Raw genomic sequence first — 22,440 nt, 5'->3', positions numbered from 1 at the left:
AGGACCATAAAAATCATAAACAGCGGCAAAGTAGCAAACAAGTTGAAGTACCAATGGAAAAAACGGAACAACGAAATACAATCAATATTGGTTAAGATAGACTTTAACAAGGCAGGAAAACACGTGGGTTTAACTTATTACTCAATTCAGATTAGTTTTTGGCACATCATTCTACAATTTTATTATCAGGAATATTCAATCATTTCCTTTCTATTTTTAAACACAAATTTAGGTCTGGATCCACCAAGAATAAAGATTATTTTTGGCATGTCATTTGAAATCAATAACTTTACTATCTGGACTCTATTATCATGATTGTTCTATTTTTAGAGCTGCTTATGCTGCAATTAGTTTAAAGAAGTTGTTAAGGAGGTGAATACCTTTGTTGAAGTACTTTACGAATTTAAGGAGCCAGAAATCCTGATCAAAGGTTAATTGGTTTAAATCTTAAGAGGCCATATTGTGAAAGCAAACAAATATAATGATTTAAGAGCTTGTCCTTGAAGAAATGACAAGTTTTTGCAATGATGTGATAACACCTTAGAAAATAAACCACAATTAACCGCAATCAGTAATTGTATTTGCCTTTGGCAAGCAAGAAACCACTCGGCGTTCACGCAAACTTGTCATTCAAAAATTTATGCTTGTAACTTGGCAATTGTAAATTAAAGTTATCAGTTGAGTATGGCTATATAAACATAGATTAACATTTTTAGGTATGTGAAAATAATTTTTGGTAAGATTCTATAAGCATAGTTCTATAAGGTTCCTTCTATGTGATATTATTATTCAATTCAAATAGATATTGGACCATAAATTAATCTTTATATAGATGTTATTATAGACAAATAAATTTAAGTACTTAAAAATAAAGCGATTCTTGAATTTAATATTTTATGTGAAATTGATAGCTAGATCTCCGTGAAGCTACATGTTACGATTTCTTTTTTACCGGGACTGTAGGAGGATGGCATTTTTCTTTATCGATGGTATGTGTTACGCGATTTTTACTGTAATCACATCCGATATATACATGAGCAAAAAAGCGATGGGAAAAAAGAGTAACGGCGTGCAGCGTTGAAGTTTATGTCTGTTGTTTTTGCTGTCCCTGTGTTTGCACAATTCAATTCATCTTTTTTGCCGGCTGCCGAAGGTTTTTAATTGAGTTGAGCTGTAGTTGCTGTTGTTGCTGGTGCTGCAGCATCGTGATTTTCGTTTTAAAATTAAATGGAAATGCAATTGTTTTTAAACGCGCAAACTTGTTGCAATTTTCGTTTATTGCTTTATCTTGTCGGGTTCTTTCAACTCCACCGCCTTTCTCTCTCCCCTCTCACTTACACTTGGTCGTGTGTCATGTTATTGCCACTTGTCGGAGTGAAAGGGACGGGCAGTACGGGTGGGAGTGAGACAGCTGCGTTAAGATTAAAGACGCATTCTTCTTGAATTTTCAGCTCACCTTTCTTTGTTTCACCGCGCTCTTAATTAACTTATGTCTTGGGAATAAACACAGAGCGATAACCCCTAATTTTTTATTGATACAAGTGATTAGCCGAAAAAAGAATTGAGGCGACTCATTACGGGTTCAGGAGTACTTGAGATATACATAGACGATTAGCACTACGCGACTGATAACGGAGATTGGAACGAAGGAGTATGGCACTAAAAGCCACACTAATTAAAATTGTTTACACCTGCGCGAAAAATAGAAACCGAAACAGCCTGTCTGGAAATTGGAAATGACTGACGGCGGCAAAGTTCCAGCTAAAACTGAGCGTTGATCCGAAGAAAAGTGGAGAATCGAAAGCGCAGAGAGTGGGAGTGGAAGTGAAAGAGAGCTATCGAGAAGAGTGGAAGATTGTAAGTCTGGGAGATTGGAAGAGCGTAAGCCAGAGAGCCATTAAACCGTAAAACCTGCCAGACCAGAGTTGTTAGTTATATGCTCACTGGACGATCGAGAGGTAAAAACAATGCGAGGGGTACGGAAAATGGAGAGCTAGAGAGTTCCAGGCGAGCACTGGAATACGCTTACATAGATTCTGTGGAAGAGCCATTTCTAGGAAGTAAAGATGATCTGTCTACCATGCCATGAACCTTTACTTTAAATGGTATTTAATGAGTATCAATCTATCAACATTATCAGAAACGCATTTTAAATAGGTCTAAGAACTATACTTATAGATTATGATGGGAAACCAATAAGAAAGATGTGGTTTAGTTTCCTGGAAAGTATGTTAATTCAGTCTTTAACTATCATCCATTTTTTAGAAGCAAAACTAAGAAGTATACTTGCTTATAAAATTTTCTCACCCATTCAAAGTGTATTCAAACTATAAAGTTTATGTTAGTTGGTTAGCTCATAAACCATTAGTGCTACCTTTACGAGGCAATCCCATTTTGAAACCAGCATTTAATTATCATATGGTGATTGCTAGAAGCACGTAAAAATAGATGAAAGCAGCGAGGGAGGAACGAGTTTTCCATAAGCAAATAATTTAGCATTCGCCGTGTTGTTAATTACGTATACGACGCGAGAACAAAACGAACTTGGATTCTCTGCGGCAAGGCGAGCGGAAAGTGAAAGCAAGGCTCACACTCGATTCCGATTTCGATTTCCACATAGACAAGGTAGCGGATCGAACCACCCACCAGCCCACTATCCACCACCCCCTTCAGTTGGCACATTTATTATCGAGACAAGCTACTTAGTGTAATCGCATTTGTATCTGCAATTACACGACAGTCGGGCTTTTGATTCTGATTCGGTTCGTATTCCGCGTCGGATTCCGATTCCCATTTCGATTTCGGTTTCGATTGCGGTCTGTTATCAGGTAAGACCTTAATGCCGCACGAGGGTGTTGCGGCAATTAGTGTGCGGGGTGTCAACTCTCGAGTGCCGATTAAATCGAAAATGGGGTGGGGCTGGTTTGAGTGGTATGGGGTAAGGGAGTTGCCAGTAGCGCGTGCCTCTGGAGTATTTGCAATTATGTGGATATTGATAGCACATGCACTCAAGCCGATGCTTCGATAATTCCCTGCCAAATCCAATAACCCACGTTACTCCATTGAGGTAATTAATAGAGCGGATATTCCATATAGTCAGTTTATAATTTATTGTTGGGTTGATAAATAAGTTGGTAAAACCAGATCCCAGAAATAGCATTAATATCATCATTATCATCATTATGAATAATATTCATAACATAAAAATAGTCTTTAATATTTGATATGTTTAAAAGAGAACTATATATATCTGCTTAAAAGATTACAAGACCACAAGCACATGGTAGCCACTATCTCTTTGAACTAGTTCTCAGTTATATCCCCAATAAATCCATATAATGTGTTGAGATAAAGCGCCATAGTTTAATGTTCTGGGCACAAATTGTTGCAGGCGAGGATGCTGACTTTGAATCACTTTTGCTGCTCATTAATCTCAATTCGAAGGCTGCAAACGTTTCTTGGGAATCTTGCGATTTTCCCACTCTTTGTCAGTGTGCGTGCGAGTTTTCCCAGATCGAGTGTGCATGTGTGTGTGGGCCTTTGCAATTATTTATGTTGTTCATTTGTTCAACGGCCACGACAGCTGAACAAAACAGAGGGGGCAGGGGGGTTTTGCAGAGGCGTAGGAGCAATAAAAGGCAACCATGTCGTCGTCTTCTGCGCTTCCATCTTGCGAGCGTGGACGTGGCCGAAGGGAACATATCATTTACATGCCAAGCCAGCTGCACTGCAAGAAATCAGAGTTGGTTCCGAACTTCTAACACAACAATGTATAAGAAGGGATTGTTATAAAAGGGAAATAATTGGAAACTTAATGTTATAAATCGTAGAGGTATTTTTAAAACGCTTCGTTCAAGATCATATCGTAATGAGATTATTTAGTACAATTTCGTATCATTTCTATACCTTTCTTTAAAAAAAACTGTTTAACTCGAATCTAAATTTAAAACAAAAACTGTGATTACTGCAAAGTTTTCAAGTGTAAGCGACTGAAACACGGAGCACCACAATGACGCACCACCCACCTACCACCCTCCCTCCCACTGCCCACCCCCATAATTTCCCCCCCCCCCCATTTTCCGCTAAGGATGGGATGTAAAGTTTAACACATAAACTCAAGACAATTTGTGCGCGTATGTGTAAGGAATAAAGGCAAAAGGCAAATAATTTACAAGTTTCTGCAGTCGAGGGGGGTGGTGAAAGGGGCGGGGATAGAGGATAGCCATGTGCGCAGGCAAATACAAATACAAGCACAAATACAGCGAGCAACTTTCGTAGGCTGCAACAACAATCCAGACTCGCACACGCACACACGGACGGCGGAAAATGTGTTACAGCAAAAGTGTAAAAATAAATAATTTAAAGTGTGTGTAAAGGACACGGCTGCGAAAAACATTGGGCGGCCATCGCCATAAAGCGCTGAACGAAGGAAAATCCAAGTTGGCGGAATGGTGGCGGTACACTCACACACACACTTACATCGGTGTAAAGGACATTCGCACACGCACACAAACACAGTCAAAAACATGCAGTTATGGCCAGTTGCCCTGCTTACACAGCGAGAAATCTAAGGAGATTAAAGGTTCTATAATTATAATACAGTGAGATAACGATATGAAATTATTAATACAAAGTATTTATAAAATTTTTCTATTATTATTAAAGTACTTTTAATTGAACCTCAAATAATTTTATAACTATCCTAGGATAATAAAATGCTAAATTTTCCTTTTTTGTTTTTAAGTGATCTGATTAAAATAAGATATTCAATTTTTTTCACTCGTAGTTGTCATAATATTTCGCTGTTCTTTATTTTGTTAATAACACTCCCAATATTATTTCTTATCCACTTTTTTTAGTGTCCTGTATGTGCGTGCATTATATTTTTTGGCCCCCTTTACACCCCGCCCTCTGCGTTCCGTAAACTTTTGCGCTCAATACCACAAGAGCAACAACAACTACGGCAAATACAACAACATCTGGAGAAAGGAGAAAGGAGAGAAAGAAGCAGCAGCTGCAGGTTGGCCTTTGAAAGTGTGGCCCGCAATACAGCAACAGGGGGGAAAACAACATAAACCATATAGGGGGAGAGCGAGAAAACTTATTATTATGTTGTCAGTAAAGAAACCAACAACAATGGCCGGCCATAAGAAGCAGGAGCAGCTGAAGAAAGCGGGGAAAGCGGAAGAAGCGGTAGGAGCAAAGGAGAAAGGCGCACAAACAACAAAGAGGCCAACGCGTGCCGAAGGAAAAATAACAAAAAGAGTGCTAAAATAAGAGCAGAGTGAAGAAATCAGGGGCGGAGGATCAGCGAGGGATATTCCAGGACATCCTTTGATGGAAAAAAACATCTGAACTCAAAAGGTTGTCAAAGATACAATAGTAACATGGGTGATAAATTAAAACGTCACGTTAAATATTAACATGGATTAATGGAATATGTTAACTTTAAAGATAGGTTTTACTAAAAATAAATTATTTAATAATAATGATAATTTATAATAATAATAATAATTTAATATATTTTTTCATACTGTAAGGCACTATTAAATGGGCTTTAAAACTCCTGTTTCTTCTTAAACTCTAAAATAAGTTTCCAAACCTGAAGAGGGGCACGATTTTAAATCTCTAATGCCCAGCACTAAAATAATAACTCGCCATCGAAAATATCCGCCCCTCCGATTAGCCCCCCACAATCTGTCAGCTTTTCCCTCAACATTCTCTCGATTCCCCCTGTTTGTTCTTTCCGATTCCTGGCATATGCTAATATCGGTTTCAATAAAACTATTTGCTCAACTACCTTCGAACACCTTTCGGTTGGCCACTCGTCCAACCATCGACCCCCTTGAAAATTTCTTTTCCCGGCACTCCGCGCCACTGAGCTGCTTCAGACCCCCTTTCCACCCCCTTTTCCACCCACTCAACGACCCTCGGCGCAGTCATAATTCATTCGAAAAAATAGCGAGCCAATATTTGTGCGTTGGCTTCTTTATTTCTTGGATCTTTCCTTTGCTCCTTTTATTCCGCCTGGCCACACAAAAAGGTGCGGAAAATGCAGAGCATTTTTCATCATTTACCATTCGAGCTGTCCCCGGTTTTCCCCACATCCTCAACCCCCACCTTATCGGCATGGCCCCATTAAAGCGCTCAAATATGCGCAAATATCTCGGCAATAATATCGAACACTTTGGCTGAGGAAAATGCAGGGGGAATATATTAAATTATAGTTTTTGCCGCTTTCGCTCGCCAAATATTTAATATTTATTTAATTACTACGGCGAGGACAAAGGCACGAGTTCCGCAAAAAAAGAGGAGAAATGCTGCGAATTATCTTTGCCGCAGAAAGGAATGCAAATAATAGCAATAAGTTACTTAATTAAATTTTTCACGTGCCGCAGGAGACAGACAGAGCCTCTCTGTATAATTATTATTGAATTGTCTGGGGAGAATTTCAATTATGAAAACCAAATAGTTCAATTATGGTGGGAGCGGAGCAGCTTTTCATATTGTTAAATGACTTTCTCTCGGCCGCCGCCGCTTTTCCGACTTAATTATAAAGGGATTTGCAAAGGCGTCGGAGTTAAGCGCGGCAGCAAAAATACAATTAAATTAATTTGTCATTTCCATTTAACGAAACGGCGGACACGGCTGCCGGGACAACGACAACAATCGCCGTATCGAAACTAATCAAATCAAATTTCAATTATTGTCCAAGGGGCGTTATTTGCAAATGCAAATGTGCCCCCTTTTTCCATTTTCCCGCCCCTGCTGACGATCTCATTTGGCCCCATGCCATTTCGCTTGATTACATGCATTTTATATGCGCCCGAAAGTAGGCTACACCTTTCAATCACAATCAAATTTTATGCCCCTCACATGAGCACTGCTCGGCAAATGGAAAGAGCTTTCCACGCCAGCGAGTGCATACCGTACAGCTCGGCTTCCGCTGCCGAAGCACAACAACTATTTACCGGAAAAGAACTGAGAGCGGGCTAAGTCGAACTATGGGGAAATTAAATGGAATTGTTTGATTATCTAGTTTCTTACTTGTTTTTTAGCACTATCAATCGGTTCATTTTTTCAAATTGCTTCCAAAGATGTCTAAAAGTATGCAGCGAGTTATTTGTTCAGTAAGGCAAAATTTTTTTTCACTGCATACTTTTAGGGACCTTACTAAGCTTTTTAAAAACTCCAGAGAAATCTATAGCATCACCTTCAAGCTGAACTTTAGTACCTCCTTGATTGGCACATTCTTCCTTATTCACGGGCCATTATCCTTAAGAGATACAAATACTACGATAGCATTTTAAAGCTCGAGTTTCCGCAACATTCATTGAAGTCCCGCCGGCCCTTGTAATGCCATTTCTTTCCGCTCATTTTCCACACATTTCGAGTAATTCAATATTCTCGCCCCCCTAACGTTGTTATAAGGTAAGGAGCAATAAAGGCAACGACCAAATTGACAGTTTGCTAGCCAAGTCAGTGCCTTTCTGCCGCCTCTCCCCGCCTTGCCAACTTTATTGCTAACTATTGTGCACCACGCGGCGTATACGTAATATTTGATTGCACCTGCGCTGCCTGTCGATAGAGTGGAATGGGCAGGTGGAAAAGCGGGTGGCAGGTGGAAAATCGCGATTCTCATTTACATAACAACGACTCCGCAGCGAGTGTATTGAGTGAGTGCATTCAATTCGCCGTTAAAAAGCGTTAAATGTAGCAAGCCAACTTTAAAGGGGCCAGCGAAAACACTGCCAGCACTTTCATGCCACGGGTTTTCCAGCTTTGCCACATGCGATTTGGCTTGTTACTCGCTCGAGTTTTCATTTCGCTGCCACGCCGGCGTATAATTTACATTTTGCCCCGCTTCATGAGGTGCCATAATCATAAATTGACAACTTGAAATTTGCACAAGCACACAGAGAAACGCCCTCAAAGCCATTTCCTCGCCCGATTTTGCCTTTCCCCCCCCCTTTTTCGGCCTGTCAGGCATTTTTCGGGGCATTGTATCTGCATTTTTAATGCACTTCTTCCTACCATTAAAGGGCAGAATGTATTCCACTTGCCCCGAACTCGAGTTCCCAAAATATTCCGCCCCTCATGTCCTGCCACTCAGAATCGGTTTTGTTGTTTCGGTTCTGCAGAATTTGACAAGTTTTGAAGTCGAAAATTTTTCTCCCTGCTTTTGTTAGAGGGCAACAAATTGGCGCGGCTTGTTTACATGCAAACCAAAAAAAAAAACAGAAAACGAAACAAAAACACCAAAAAAAGGAGAAAAACTGGCAAGGAGAACAAATATGCAGCGTAATGAAAATTCATCGGCAACGGGGCAACAAAAACGAAAAGTGCCGGAAAAGTTGCTGCAAAAGTTTTTGCATTTTTGGCTGCAAGTTTTCGGGCAAGTTGAATTCGTCGAAAGTTAATTGAAAATGGCTTGCACTTAATTTAGATGAACTTTTGGCCACAATGCGCCAAAGGATGCGATCCGAGGGACACAAAGTACGAGACAGCGAAGTGGACACGGCCGACAAGCGGCTAATGAAGCAAAGGGGACAATAAAAATGCAAATATTCAATCGAAAGCCGTACGAACACAAGCGTTTCGGGTGAAAAACCGCAAAGCACAAACGGAATACGTGGAAAATGCGACTGCCCCTCTGTTTGTGTGAAAATTAACACGCAATTTTCAGACCGACAAGCGAAAACGAAGCGAATAAAAATAAAAATAAAAATACAAATAAAATAAAGACACAAGAGGCAAGTGGACGGATGGACTCGTCGCTTAAAGCCGAAAATCAAACGGCCAAAAGACAACACGCAAAACGATCGATAAAGCCGCCAGATAAGAGAGGTCCTGCGAACCGAACTAAACAGGACCAAACCCAAGCAAGAGTTGCCATTTTGGATGTCCTGCAGCTTAAGCACCGAAAAAATAAATCAAACCATTGATTGGAGATCAGCATTATTTGTTTCTCTATCAAATACCAAAGTGTGCCACAGAAATCGTTACAGTTTTGTAATCACTTTTTGATATGCCTACCAGCATGCAGTAAAAAACATAATGTTGTATGGAGGATTAATAAAAATAATGAATATAATGTTGCATACTTTTAAGCATTTAAATGAGTGATTTCAGAAATGAGTATTGTTAGCAATACTAATTAAGTATTTAATTAAAACTAAATAGCGTTAACAAAACTGATTAAAATTCCAATAAAAAATATAAATATAACTAGATATTTAATAAAATATTTCAATTGCTCCCAATGATATAATTTATTCAGAAAATAAGATGTTGAAAAATAGTTTTGTTTAAAAAGGGTCTCTAAAATTTTGCTAAAAATGTTGCAAAACTAAAGACCAATTCTTTGATTGTATTTCTCTCTGTGTAGTTACCTCTGTGCCCCAGCTCTTTCTAGCTATCTCTGTGTGTGTGGCACACTTTAAAGCATTAGTTGGACTTTTTATGGCCCTGGCATTAGGCGCTTAAGACGTTCAAGCCAAAAGGATAACAACAACGGTCGGCAGACGACAAGCGACAAACGGACAGGAGACAGGACACAGAGAAGGAGGAGGAGAAGGAGAAAGAGACAGAGGCGGAGACGGAGAAGATAAAGGACGAGGGGGGCGGCATATAAAAGCAAAGAGGCTAAGTGACAACTAAACTTAATGGCACTTCAACAACAGCATGAAGCAATGGACGCAGAAGAGCCACCAAACCAAGAACAGGGGCGTAGAGGGGGGCTCCTTCGGGGGCTGGGCAGGGGCAGGGGCCTTAGCGGACATTAGCCTCATTGAATTGAATGACAAAACAAACGACGGACAGCGAGGCAAAGGCGAAGGCGAAGCAGAACGAAAAGGACAAGGCGATGTTGTGGATAAGGATAAGCATTGCACAAGCACGGTGAGAAAAAAGTAGTACATTAAAAAACATTTTGATATAAAAATATTTTTTGAAAATACTACAGTTATATAACCATTTAAAATAGCATCAAAAAGTATGGTAAAGACAGTTGTCGAAGGTCTTTTGTTGTATGTAGCATACATTTAGAATCATTTCAGAGTGATTTGAAGTCTCTCTGTTATTTTCAAATAACTTTTGACTTACATAGCAACTACTTCTCTCAGTGCACTCACACACAGTGGCAGCAATGGCAATAAGCGTGCAAATACAACAACAACTGCGATGAGCGACGACAACGATGAAAATGTTGTATCAGGACAGCATTAAGATAAACCCAGCAACAGCATCAGGGCATAAATAACGAAGATCTGGACGGAGAAAGCGGTGGGGGAAAGTGGACTGGATGACGAACTCTGCAATACTCTGGGATCCTTGGCGGGGAAAAAAGAGAGATAGCAAAACGCCAAATTGCTAAGGTATTCCTCAAAGGAGAGGATAACACGAGATAATCTAGGTGAGCTTCATAAAGGGAAAATGATTTTCATCACACAAATTAAGTTAATATTTCAACATAGGGAACCCAACTAATCAGTTTTTAAATCAAGCTTTGTCAAGGTAAATGCTAGGGATGTAACTATAAATAAAGGTATCGATAAAGGTTAAAAATAATATTTATCAATTTTATTAACCTTTACTTTTAATAAAAATATAAAAACCATACAATTTTAAAGCCTTTTAAACCTGTCAAAAACCTTTTCCTTCGGTATACCTAAAGGGAATCCCCTTAGCCAGACCATTCCACAGTCATTACCGACCTCTAAAAAACATTGAGTGAGGTTCGAGAGTGACCCAAAAAAAGATACCGTCATTTACTTCCCCGCCTCATGAGCTCTACAAATGTGTGAAAATAGTGGACAATTTTCCCGAACGACTGCCCACTATCTTTCCTCCGCCCTTTCGCCCATTGACATGCCATTGGATGGCGGGGCCATTCTTTTCGGCCGCTGCCATTTTGTTGCCATTGTTGGTGGACAATTTCCGTTTCCGGCGCGTGAACGCAGCCAAAGAAAAAGCGAACTGAACTGAACTGAACAGAACTGAAGTGAAGAAGCGAAGCTATGTCGCATATTGGTTTATGCATGAGCCCGGTCCTGAGCGACAATGGGCCACGCCCCCTCGAAGGCCGTGGGCAGTGAACACTTCATTTGTCAAGCTTAGTTTGGCAGAAGAGGAATTTCCTAGGCTGCACTGCCAAAAACTTACTGGACTTTGTATTACAACAATATCTATCATTTTAGAATTTTAGGAGGAAGAAGCTTCAATTGAGCAGCGAATACTGAGTATGCAACGAATACTTTGCTGCATACTTTTAGACACTTTTGCACGTGATTTCAGGACTTAAGTAAATGCGGTGGCTTTCTGAAACTGAAAGATTTAAGGCGAACTGTATACTTGTTCTTTCTTTTTCTTGGATTATTTTATATTTATATCTTAATCCTACCTCATCTTAGTGTCATTTCTGATTGCCAAAATTGTTCAGTGCGCATTTAAATGGGACGCCCTGCATTTTGACTTGCTGAAACCAAACTAAGGCAAACTGAGAGCTGGAAACCGAAAAGTGCAAAAAGGGAGCGTATTTCTCAAATGCACTTACCGAAACTGCATTAATTATTCAGCAGCCATGGCTGAGGACTGGCCGTGTCCCGTTCTGTTCTGTTTCGTCCTGGATCCGGGGATCCTGGGAGGTCCTGGCCTGGTCAGCGGTTTGGGCCGAAAGTCGACAAGTTGAGCAGCTGAACTGGAGGGCCCGATGCATGCCTGCAAAACAGAGGGAAAAGTGGCATAAATATTAAATGCAAAATAGCACAAGAGTTGAGGCTGAGAAATCCCCAACTGCCAGCAGGGATTTTCGCCTCTAGAATTTTGGTCCTACTTTGCTAAACATTTTACTAAATTATGACGTCTCTTTCTATATTTTACTATTCGTTTTTCCCATCTTTTTTATAAATAAATCAAATAAAATATGCGCGCGTTCACGCTGAAAGCTGAGGCCAAGACAGTGGCGTCGGTGGGGAATCGGGAAAGGGGGCTGGGATCCTTTGTGACCTGGTTTTTTGGTCATAACAATATTGCCAACCGAAGCGTGGAGCAGCGCACACAATTACCGTGGCAACTCAGTTGGCCCGCCCACTGGTCGGCAAAGGGGCGTGGCCACCCATCCAACACACCCCCTTTTTCTCTGAGTGTATGTGCGCTGACGTCATTGCTGCACTCGCACAATTACCATTGCAACAACAGCAAAAGACGACGACGACGTGACCTGGTGACGGTCACTTGGGCTTCACTTTAAATATGGTTTATGTATGTGTGGGAGTGGTGGATGCGGGAGTGGGCGTGGCACTGGCAGGGCAGTGGGCGTGGCAGCTGCCAAGGTTAATCAGCTGCCGCTGCCCAATTTAATTGGCCTGCTGCCCGGCGGCGCCTTTAAGTGAGTTATAAAATGCGAAACTATTTCGACAAGACAGCCATTCCGTTTCGCATCCGTCTCCCTTGATGAGCTTTAAATTTGAGCAGCAGCTCGTAAAGCTTGGCCAAATGGAATAGGAGATGAGCAGCTGAATTTAGAGGAGTACAAAGTGGGGTGATAGAGCAGGAATCGTTCCCACAGCGAAGGATTCCTATGGATCCACTCGATTCTCCGGAATTGATGGACAGGACAAGCGATTGAAACAGTTCCAGGATCGTTCAAGTGCACGGGGGGAAATTGTCTTAAATAATGAATAGATGATATTTTACGGCCTCTTATTTCAGAGGGCTTAAAGTTATTTTACCAATCGCTGGTAAAAGAATAGTTAGAACAGTAGACCATTAAAATGATTATTCTTGAATTTTAGAGACAAAGTAATTAAAATATTTTATAGAAGACTGTACTGGCAATATTGGTATTTTTAAATTAAATATGCTGTAATCCTAATTATAAAATAGTTTAATCCAATAAAGCGATTACATTTTTGGCAATTATATGTTTTTCGTATTCATTTTAAATGCTCAGAAATGCCCTTGAATATTTCTTTTGGGTTATACCCACTCAATCCCTATAATATCCATTTTAATAAATACGTATTTATATATATATATATATATTTATCCATTTATTTGTTTCAGTGAATTCTCAGCATTTTTAAAGAATTATCCTCATTGCACTTTTCCTGGACGAGATGAATGCGCATTTAATTTGGCATTTCCCCCGCAGCTTCAATTCCACTGTATCTTTTCCCTCGATTTCCCCGCCGGCCACATCTGAAATCCATTCTCGGGCCATGATTACACTCTATCGCCTGCTTAAGCGCCTTTTTATTTAACTATATAAAACTGCAGCGCATCAGAAATTAGAGAAGCGAACGCCAGCGGCGAAAATAAACAAGCGAACGTGTTGAGAGGGCGTCCAAATGGGGCGGGGTTCAGAGTTCAAAGGGGCGTGGGTGGCGAAGGGGGAGGTGACAGAGGGTCACAGCGTGATAACGCTTTGTAAATACTTTTGCTGCACTTTGCCGCCTGCAATGCTGTTGTTTTTTCTAGCCTTTTATTTTTTGTCGCTTCCTTTGGCTTTGCCATCGCAAATTTTTATCTCCATTTGCGAGCTGCGCTTTTCTTTTTCCGCTTTTCCCCGTTTCCCATTTTCTCCTCGCAGTCCTCGCAGCGGGGAAAAATCACAGAGACAAGGCTGCGCTTTTGTTTTTCCAGCGCGAAAAGGGATATTATTAAGCGTGGATGTCAGCGGCGTTATCGCCAGGGCAGCTCTAAGTGCAGGACACCAAATAGGAGGACAAAACCCAGTCAGACAGACGGACAGAAGGTCGGAAAGGAGCCGGAGCCAGCGACAGATCCTGCGAATGTGTTGGGAAAGCTTTTTGCCAAATTAAATATTAAACGCGTGTGCACTTATGCAACTTTAATGCAATTTGGCCAAAGTAAACGCCGCGCCAAGAAATGGCCTCTCTGACCGGGCCCACACCACGTATACTTAATTTGCGCCAATTTCCTCCCCGCCGCCTATAAAAAAGGATTAATGCACTCGCAGGGCACAGAGCCATGCTAAGAGACCATTTACCTGAAAGCCAAATGAAGCCGCAATAACAACGACAATTGCCACAAAAATTAGAGCCATGTGTGGGGACTTTTGGATGCTCTTTAGGTAGTTCTGAAACCAATTTGGGGTTATATTTTCCAAATTGATTCAAGAGTAATTGCTTAAATATACTTGAATAACTTAAAATGTATCTAAAGGTATGAAATAATTTTAAATGCTGAAGTTACAAAAGATGGTGCATACTCTTAGACACATATTTAATTGATTTAAACTTCCTGATTTCTGAATACATAATTGGGTGGCTTATATTCTAAAAACCTTACTGTAAATCCTATACCACTCCCAGCTAGTAATATCCAAAGCAAGAGCCAATAAAGCGAAAGCCGCCTTAATTTACAGTCCCAAATGGCAGAAAGCGTGGTTGAGGTGAGTTTATGCCGCGCGAAGGACATGAAAAATTCAGTGGGTCGCCGCGCCAAATGCCGAAATGTCACATGCTATAAGGTATATAGCTCTTTAGACAGGACCGCCTCATTTGTTGCTTTTGCTGTAGCTGTAGCTGTGGCCCATGGTACTTGTTCGCTGCTGCACTGCAACTTAAATCACATCCTTCCCGCTACAGCAGAACATGTGATTTTCGGTCAGACAAGTTGCAAGTTGGGCAAGGCAAGGCAGGGGAGGCAGGATGTGCAGGATATATAAGCATGTATCTGCATGCCACTTGCACTCTGCTACTTTCTTGGCATTTTACGTGCCCCGCCGCTGAACCCTTCCCATTTTATAGGGTTTATAGGGAGAATCCCCTGGCCATTTCTCATCGCCTGAAACAAAGTCGCGCGTGGTTCCTTTCCTTCCGCTTTTCCGCTTTTCCTCCGCCCTTGACTACATTTTACTGCATGACAATTTATTGAGTTCCCCTTGTGTTTTCCTTTGTCTTTCGGAGGTTTTCCCCCCTTTCGTTGGTTGGTAACTGCTTATTTTGCCTGTTTCGGCTGGTTGTAAATTTTTATTGTTCCCCTTGTTTTTCCACCAGATACTATTTTATTTGCCGAGCACTGTGGCTTTTTTGGCTGTTTGGTAACGAGAGATCTTGCCGGGTATCAGCCACAAAGTATGCTACAACATGCAGCTAACGATGCTCTGAAGTCCCTTTTCTCTCTTCGCAAATCAGTTGGTCTTCAATGATTTCTTCGCGGTTTTAGTTTTCTTTCAATTTTTGATACTCTATTTAAGTTTTAGTTTGGCCTAGAAATGTTTCAAAAAATATTTACTTTTAAACCTAAAAACTTAAAGGTTGGAACAATTTTTGCACAAAAAATACAGATTTTTGTCCATAACATTGCAGCAAATTGTCCAAATATGGAATGTAATACCTCGTTGAGCTCGTAATTAAATTTGCAATCGATTGACATTTAAATCTGAAAACTTAAATTTTTGACAATTTTCTTCAAAATAAGTGATGTTACCCCTTATAAAAAATGCAAAAATTGGTTTACATTTTATTTTTTTAAGTCCACCTAAAAGTGATGTCGATCGTTAGCTTAGGTTGTTAGCTGAACAAAACAGTCTTTCTTTTAACTGTAGTATTCTATTTAGCCAAGTTACAACAAAAAAACGACCTCAAATATTCGCGTTTTCAGGAAAATGCTTTATCGTTATATTTCCACAAAAATACATTCTTATTTTGTCCGAGGAAATTCTAAATATTGTCCGAATATGGATTGTTATACCTCGTTGGATTCGTATTAAAATTCCCTATCGATTTGCATTTAAACCTGGAAATCTTAATTTTTGACAACTTTTTGCTAAAAATTGTGATGTGACCCCTTATGAAAAATTCAAAAACTGACTTAAATAAATATTTTATATCCAAAGCCAAAAAGTGATGTGGATCGTTAGCTTAGGATTTCTGCTATACAAATCAGTCATTCGTTTATTTCTGGGACCATTATCAACCATGTTACGACGAAAAGATAACCACCAAAGACGAATTTTTGACAAAAGTTTAAACTTGGAAATTGGCTTATTTCAGAGCTTATAAAAAATTCAAAGTTAGAATCCATCCTTTGAATCCTTTTTATAAAGTAATATAGCATATTATTGGCCCCATGTTTTTACAAGGCATCCGCTAGTCCAAGAACTGAACTTTAACAATTTGTACTTGATTTTGTTTATGGTTTCGCCACCGTCTTCTCGCTCCCATTTCGGTTTCGCTTTGTTTTATATGCAAAATTTAGTAAATAACGCGAGTTGCTTGTGCTTGCTTTAGTTTTATTTGCACGCTTTTATTTGCCGTTGGCGTAGCTGCTTTTTACTGCTGTGGGAAAGTGGGGAAACCCCTTGGTTCTCGGGAACTCCCCTTTTCCCATTTTTCCCATGCTATCTGCGGCTTGGCACACATTCCCACATTGTATTCCCAGCGATTTTATTTACATTTGCCGTGTGTTTTTCCATTGCACTGCCGCAGTTCGTGAGCAAATAGCGTAGGGACTCCACCTTTCCCCAGTTTTTCGCCCCTTCGCATGCTAAAATTACTTTGAGGATTTGATCCATAATGCAGGGAGCAACCGCACTTGACGTATTTATGAGCTGACCGCCGCAGACAACTGCTCGCTCTAAACTCCATTTATAACTTTTCCCAACGCCCGAAAAAGCCAATCAAAAGCCACAGAATTCTGCATGCTCCGACACCTGATGGCGATGGTTGAGGGTGCGGTGTTGTTGCAGCGAAAAAACGAATAAAAAAATAACCGAGCCTGCCCAACAGCTGTGGATATGTGGGTGCATAAAAAATGCACACGCCACCGGCCCGAGGGGAGTGGCGCCCTCGTTCACCCTCCCCCTGCCGCACAGTCCACCGCCCAGTTTCAGGAATTGACCAGCCACTCAACACCCCTCCACTCCCAAAAGCCCCACAGTCTCACCTACACCTGCGGTCACAGCGGCAGCACTAAAAACAAGAGACCTTAAATTACTGGCTAAATGGGGGATTTCTTAAATGACCTACTAGGAACAGTCTCTCTTTAAACATGAACTCTTTGTGTAGTATGGGTATAAATTTTAATATAATACATGATATTTTAACTATTATTCTCAAATATAATATTTCAAAAAAAATATACCAATTTTTATATATCTCTCATATCTATTGTATATTATAATAAAATAAAATATATTTATGGGTAGCAGACTATCCAGTCTATTTTTAATAAATATCAACACATCATCTCTCAATAAACATAGAAATGTATTACTGATCAAGACGATTTCTTCGTGGTTTATTCATCATCTTTTAAAAGCAGTATAAGTTCGTATCTATTATTGATCAAGACTAGTTATTTATTTCAGATGAGAGATATATTACGACAAAAAATGGCAAAATATGTAAAATTTTATTTAAAAGAACGCAAATTTAAAGCGCTGTGACGGCACTCAAATGCCTCTAACCCCTTTGAGAAGCACTCGAATAAATAAAATCCTTAGCTATTATTTTAACCCAAATTGTGTGCACTCAGAGCACATGGTCGGACCTTAAATACGACCAACATGGCCGCTGTCGTGCGCCCTGACTTTATATCCGGTGGGAAAATGGGGAGAGGGGGGAAATCGGGGGCTGCACACACAAAAGCTTTCTGTGTGAACCTGCACACATTGCAATTTGCAATCTGGAAGGCGGGCCAGGATACCAGGACACCAGGCTCCCCAGATCGCCCCCTCTTTTCCCTGAGCCTGCTGCGGTCGTTTGGCGGTAAGCCGCCTTGTCATCCACCTGGCAGGACATCTTCGATTTGAGCATTACATCGCCCCATTTGACTCCCTGGCCGTCCACCGAGCTATTAAACAATAAAAACTTTCATAAAACAAACTTTAAACGTTGTCCTGAAAGGATTTTGTTGCTCATTGTTCGCTGCGGCTGCCGATGTGGCTCTTTGGGTGTTTTGGCCAGCATGTGTGTGGGTTTCGGGTATTTATGGCCTATTTTCCAGTATCACGTTCAACTAATTTCGAATTAATGGAATTCCCTGAATAATTGAATTCGAATCGCTGGCATCTGTGCAATTAGTCGCCGCTGCCAGTACACCTCATTATATGTCATGTCATCTCATTATGGCTGCCCCAAAACTCCAAATTCCATCGCTTGAGATGCTTGTGTGATGTGTGTGCAGTGGGCCCGGGCCTATACATTATGTAAAGCCCCAAGCCTTATATGCATATATATACATAGATGGTATGTGTGGCTTTCAGATTTCGTGTGGCGTTATTTAGTGCATGACAGTTAAATGAGTTGTGGCCTTTATCTGCTTGAGCCCCGAACTTAAGGCTTTAAATTTAATGGCCGACCAATGAGGATTACGGCGAAAACACAGAAAGCCAATTAAAAACTAAACTTTTGCATAATTATGGGGCAAGTTTGCTCGCCAGTTCGATGCGATTAGAGGTGGAACGGCGGAAGATGGTCCCCGAGTTAATCATAAATCGCTCCGGAGGAAAACAAACTGGAGTCCTCGAGGACTGACGTGATCCGAGGACATCGGAGCGGCAGCCCAGTTATTGCTCATTATGCATCCTCGTGTCTGCGGCTGGGGAAAACACAATAGATACTTTCGCTCGCCTTGCAGTTGCTATGCGTCCTGGCCAAGGACACGCTCTCCGTCCTCCGTCACGCATATGTGTTCTCATTTGCGGCTGTTCTGCATGGAATTGCAGTTAACTTGCGAATACCCTGGCCGGCGAACCACCTACTTTAATATTTATTATGGCTTTGCAGTAATGGAGATTTACATTGGGAACTTAAACGGGACTCCCTTTTGAATTCGACACGTTTTGTACGAAGCTTAAAGAAGTTGTGTGACCTGAATTCATTGAAAGAACATTTTATATTTCATTAAGATTCAGAGGACTTAAAAATTGTATTGTAACCAATTTAATTATATACATTTTAAGGATGGTATTATTTTAAATCTTTTATAACTGAGTCTAAAAGTATGCAGTGGAGAAAGAGGATGCCAATGTCCATATTACCTATCCCTAACATTTGTTAAATATTTTCAGACTATTGTATTTTAGGCAAATATTATTTAGTTAATTTTTACTTTCATTTTAGAGTTTTCAAATATTTTACAATGCCGTCTAAAAGTTTGCTGTGAAATATATTTACAAATTAACAAGTTTCTATCGCAATTGTTAATCATATATCTTATGGGGCTATTGAGTAAGCTGTAGCCTCTGTCATTCCAGTTTATAACGATTTATTCTTACTATCCCGAAAAGGGAACCAATTTCTGTTGGAGACCAGCTCCAGATTTTTCAGCACATTCCATTTCCATTTCCATTCAAGCCTTGCAACGCGTGATAATCAGCGGCGTGGAGAGCGAGTGGAGTCGGGACCATTTCCATTTTGCAACCGACACACCTTTAATCGACTTCATTTGCTCATTAGGCAGATGGCAGTGCGTGTTTGCGGGCACATGGAGATGGAAAAGCCCCGATCTGGAATGGGAATGGAAGGGGTACTGAGAGCCCCCTAATGCCATTTGCCATCCCCTTTCAGCGCGTAATTGTTTCCTTGTTAGTTGCCACCTGAGCCCAGATCCCGAGCCCAGCGATTCAGCCTCAACCTGAGCCACGACACGTTAAATGCATTTATGAATGGGTACCAGGTAGCAGGTAGCAGGCAGCAGTAGCGGCTTGCAGGTTGCTCCTGGCAGGCTGCAGGTTGCATGTTGCTGGTTGCACGTTGCTGCTGGTTGCTGGTTGATGCCATGGACTCCCCGTCAGCGGCGGCGTCGTCAATTGCAATTACTTGCAAGGTCCTCCGTTCTCGGTCCTCAGTCCTCACCTCTCAGTCCTCGGAACGGGCACATTTAGTCCTCGCATTCATTCGCCCCAAAGAACCAGGCCAGGACATTAACGCTGCAAATTGTGTGTCCTTTGTTGCGGTTAGCACAGCGGCAGCAACAACAGCACACTGACAAAAAATCGTAAGCCAGTCTTCCACCCATGCCTTTGATAAACAAAGTGTTTCTAATCATTTGTTTAAGTTTATTATCCTCTTAGTTTCTTTAAAAATAAATCCAAAATATCTTAGTCTAAAAATATATGCAAAAGTGGGTATTTCTAATGTCAAAACATTCTATTTTCAAGCTGTAAGTGACGCGATTTTCTGGCAGTGCACCTGAGGTGGCAGCAGTCGAATCTGACACAGTTTTCCTCATCTGTTTTGCCACGGAGGAATAGGACAGACGGCACAGAGCAGTTCGCATCTCGCATTACGCATACGCCGCGTTAGCCGTGGCAGGGCTATTAATTTAGTGGCCCAGTTGGCCGGTCAGTAATTGCATTTTATTTGGCCATAGTCGCTGCTTTGGTTTAATTGGTTTTCGTCCGTGTGCAAATGCTTGTATGTTTTGCGATTCGTTTGGGCGCTGAAATCTATTTGGACCTTAATTAAAATGCAACAGTGCGTATGCGCAATGTTGCAAAAAGTCAAATGGCCAGCCGAAATAAAAGGACAGCCCCAAATGTTTGTCGTCTCCGCCCCTCGCTTCCTGTCACCTGAGGGGCTGTTGTTTGTGGGTGGCTAAAGATAAAATAACTGCAAAATGTTGACAGTCTTCCCGTCTCCGTTGCGGCCACAATTTTATTGACAGCAGAATGGCCTGATTGCTGTTGGCCTGCCCCAAAATAAAGCAAAACAAAAAATAAAAGGTCTGGCCTGTCAACACTTGAAACACACGAACCCAGAGAGGGAAGGTCGGAATAAACGTTCGTTTTGCTTTCATAATTTGCATTGTTTGTGGTGGTCCAGAAACCATTTCGATAAGAGACTTCTGGCCCTGTCCAAATGCAGAATACCCTTTTGAAATACTCTCGAAGGCTCCCGAGAGTGATTCTTTCATTTCGCGCCTGAGCAGGGCCAAAGGTAAATGGGAATTCGAGACAGCTTCTGTTTATTGTCTGAGCTTTCTGCTCGTTCATCACTCGGTTATGGAGGACGTGTTCAAGGACTTCAGAGAGCTATACACAACGGGAAGTTCCAGGCGTCCTAATCACAATTCTTCTAGTTCTTCTAAAATTTAAAATATCGTTCTGAATTTTCCTAATATAAAAAATCCATCGAATATGGAAGTTACTTATAAAGGTGTCTAACAGTATGCAACCATAGTTATTTGAATTCAGACGTAGCACGGATGTATCCCTTTTCATTGCATACTTTTAGGCGGTTTTATAAATGCTTTCAGTAAATTGGGTATTCCTGTGATACGCCCCATGAAAGTATTTTACGAAACATTGTTTTTTACGATTCGTTTTAAAGCGAACTACTTTTCTCAGTGCCCGAATAAAATAAAGAGTGGGCGAGAGAGTCCGCTGCAAGGACACCCGAAAAGGGGCTGGGAAAAGCGACTCCCGAAGTGATTGATGGTTCAGGGGCATGTCAATCGCCGGCCCTCGACTGCCACTGCAGTTTAAACAGATTAGAGCCACTTTTCAGCAGGCAGAGCCGGAAAAAAAGGGGCCAAGGGAAAAAAGGGGCTGAAAAAACTGGAAAAGCCGCGCGTTTATTGCTGCATGTTGCGAGCCTTGCTCAATTTGATGCGACACCTGGCCGAAGGACCGAACAACAAAAGAGCCGCCGCCGTTCAACCGGCAAATGTTTTACACCGTGTCCACTTTTTATTTGCCTTACAAATTAAAACCCAACACATGTTGTTTAATTAAAAAGAATATGCCCGGCGTGTGTACATATTTATGCTGGCGCGAGTGTATATTTATGCATATCGCATACGGTCACAACAAGGTCCTGGAAACTGCAGGACACTTGCAACACAATACTTTTCGACTAACGAGCGTGAAAAATCATGCGCCAGCAGATTGCAACACAGTTTGTATGTGCGGCAAGTATGGAAAAACAGCTGCAGAAAATAAAAAAGCCAGAAGGGAAAATAAAAAGCGGGCGTGGGTGGCAACAGTTCAATTAAAAGTTTTGCAAATTACGAAAGTTATCCCAGAGATGAATAATAAACAGGACGGACTCGTTAATGAAAGTGCGCGAGAATTAAAAGTAAATACGCCAGTTAAATACAAGATTTAATGCACCATTTTATAGATCTGTGCGTATTTCTTGGTTACTTGATATTAAGACTGCTTGATACCAAACTTTATTATAGAATGGGTTTACCTGAATACCTAAAAATGCTTTTCTGCTATTAAAAATTCATTCCGCTGATTTACTATTAATTATTTGGAATTTCTTTCAGTCGGTTTCATCGCAAAAAACGGCAATCCGTCTTCGTCATCTGCTGCTCCATTAAGTGCAGCGAAGTTGGAGCTTCGGGTTAACCTTGCTGCAATCGAAATCGCATTATGGCCAGCTAATTTTTCTCTTTTTCGGGGCTTACCATAACTCAGGAAACTCAGGGAGAGCAAACTTTTTTCCCAATTCATTGGCC

General features: G+C 41.0%; 1 protein-coding gene and 1 long non-coding RNA gene across 3 annotated transcripts in view; one reads left to right on the top strand and one right to left on the bottom strand.

The window, feature by feature from the left end:
- The window catches only part of Glut1 (Glucose transporter 1), an 85,171-nt gene that overhangs the window by 39,307 nt on the left and 23,424 nt on the right, over nt 1-22,440 (bottom strand). The window contains exon 3 of the mRNA XM_065864398.2: nt 11,555-11,718. The gene's annotated coding sequence lies outside the window, so the exon portion shown is untranslated. The remainder of the gene's footprint in view (nt 1-11,554; nt 11,719-22,440) is intronic.
- On the top strand, nt 2,341-5,496 carry LOC139353214 (uncharacterized). Of its 2 annotated transcripts, none has more exons than XR_011604390.1 (2): nt 2,341-2,828; nt 4,860-5,496. It is a non-coding gene; the product is annotated as an uncharacterized lncRNA (long non-coding RNA). The 2 variants fall into 2 exon arrangements; XR_011604389.1 differs by lacking the exon at nt 2,341-2,828 and adding an exon at nt 3,958-4,582.

This window comes from Drosophila suzukii, chromosome 3 (assembly GCF_043229965.1).
Source record: "Drosophila suzukii chromosome 3, CBGP_Dsuzu_IsoJpt1.0, whole genome shotgun sequence".
Taxonomy (NCBI): Eukaryota; Metazoa; Arthropoda; class Insecta; order Diptera; family Drosophilidae; genus Drosophila; species Drosophila suzukii.
Note: the sequence above shows the minus strand (reverse complement) of the source record. Positions and strands in the feature narration are given on the sequence as shown.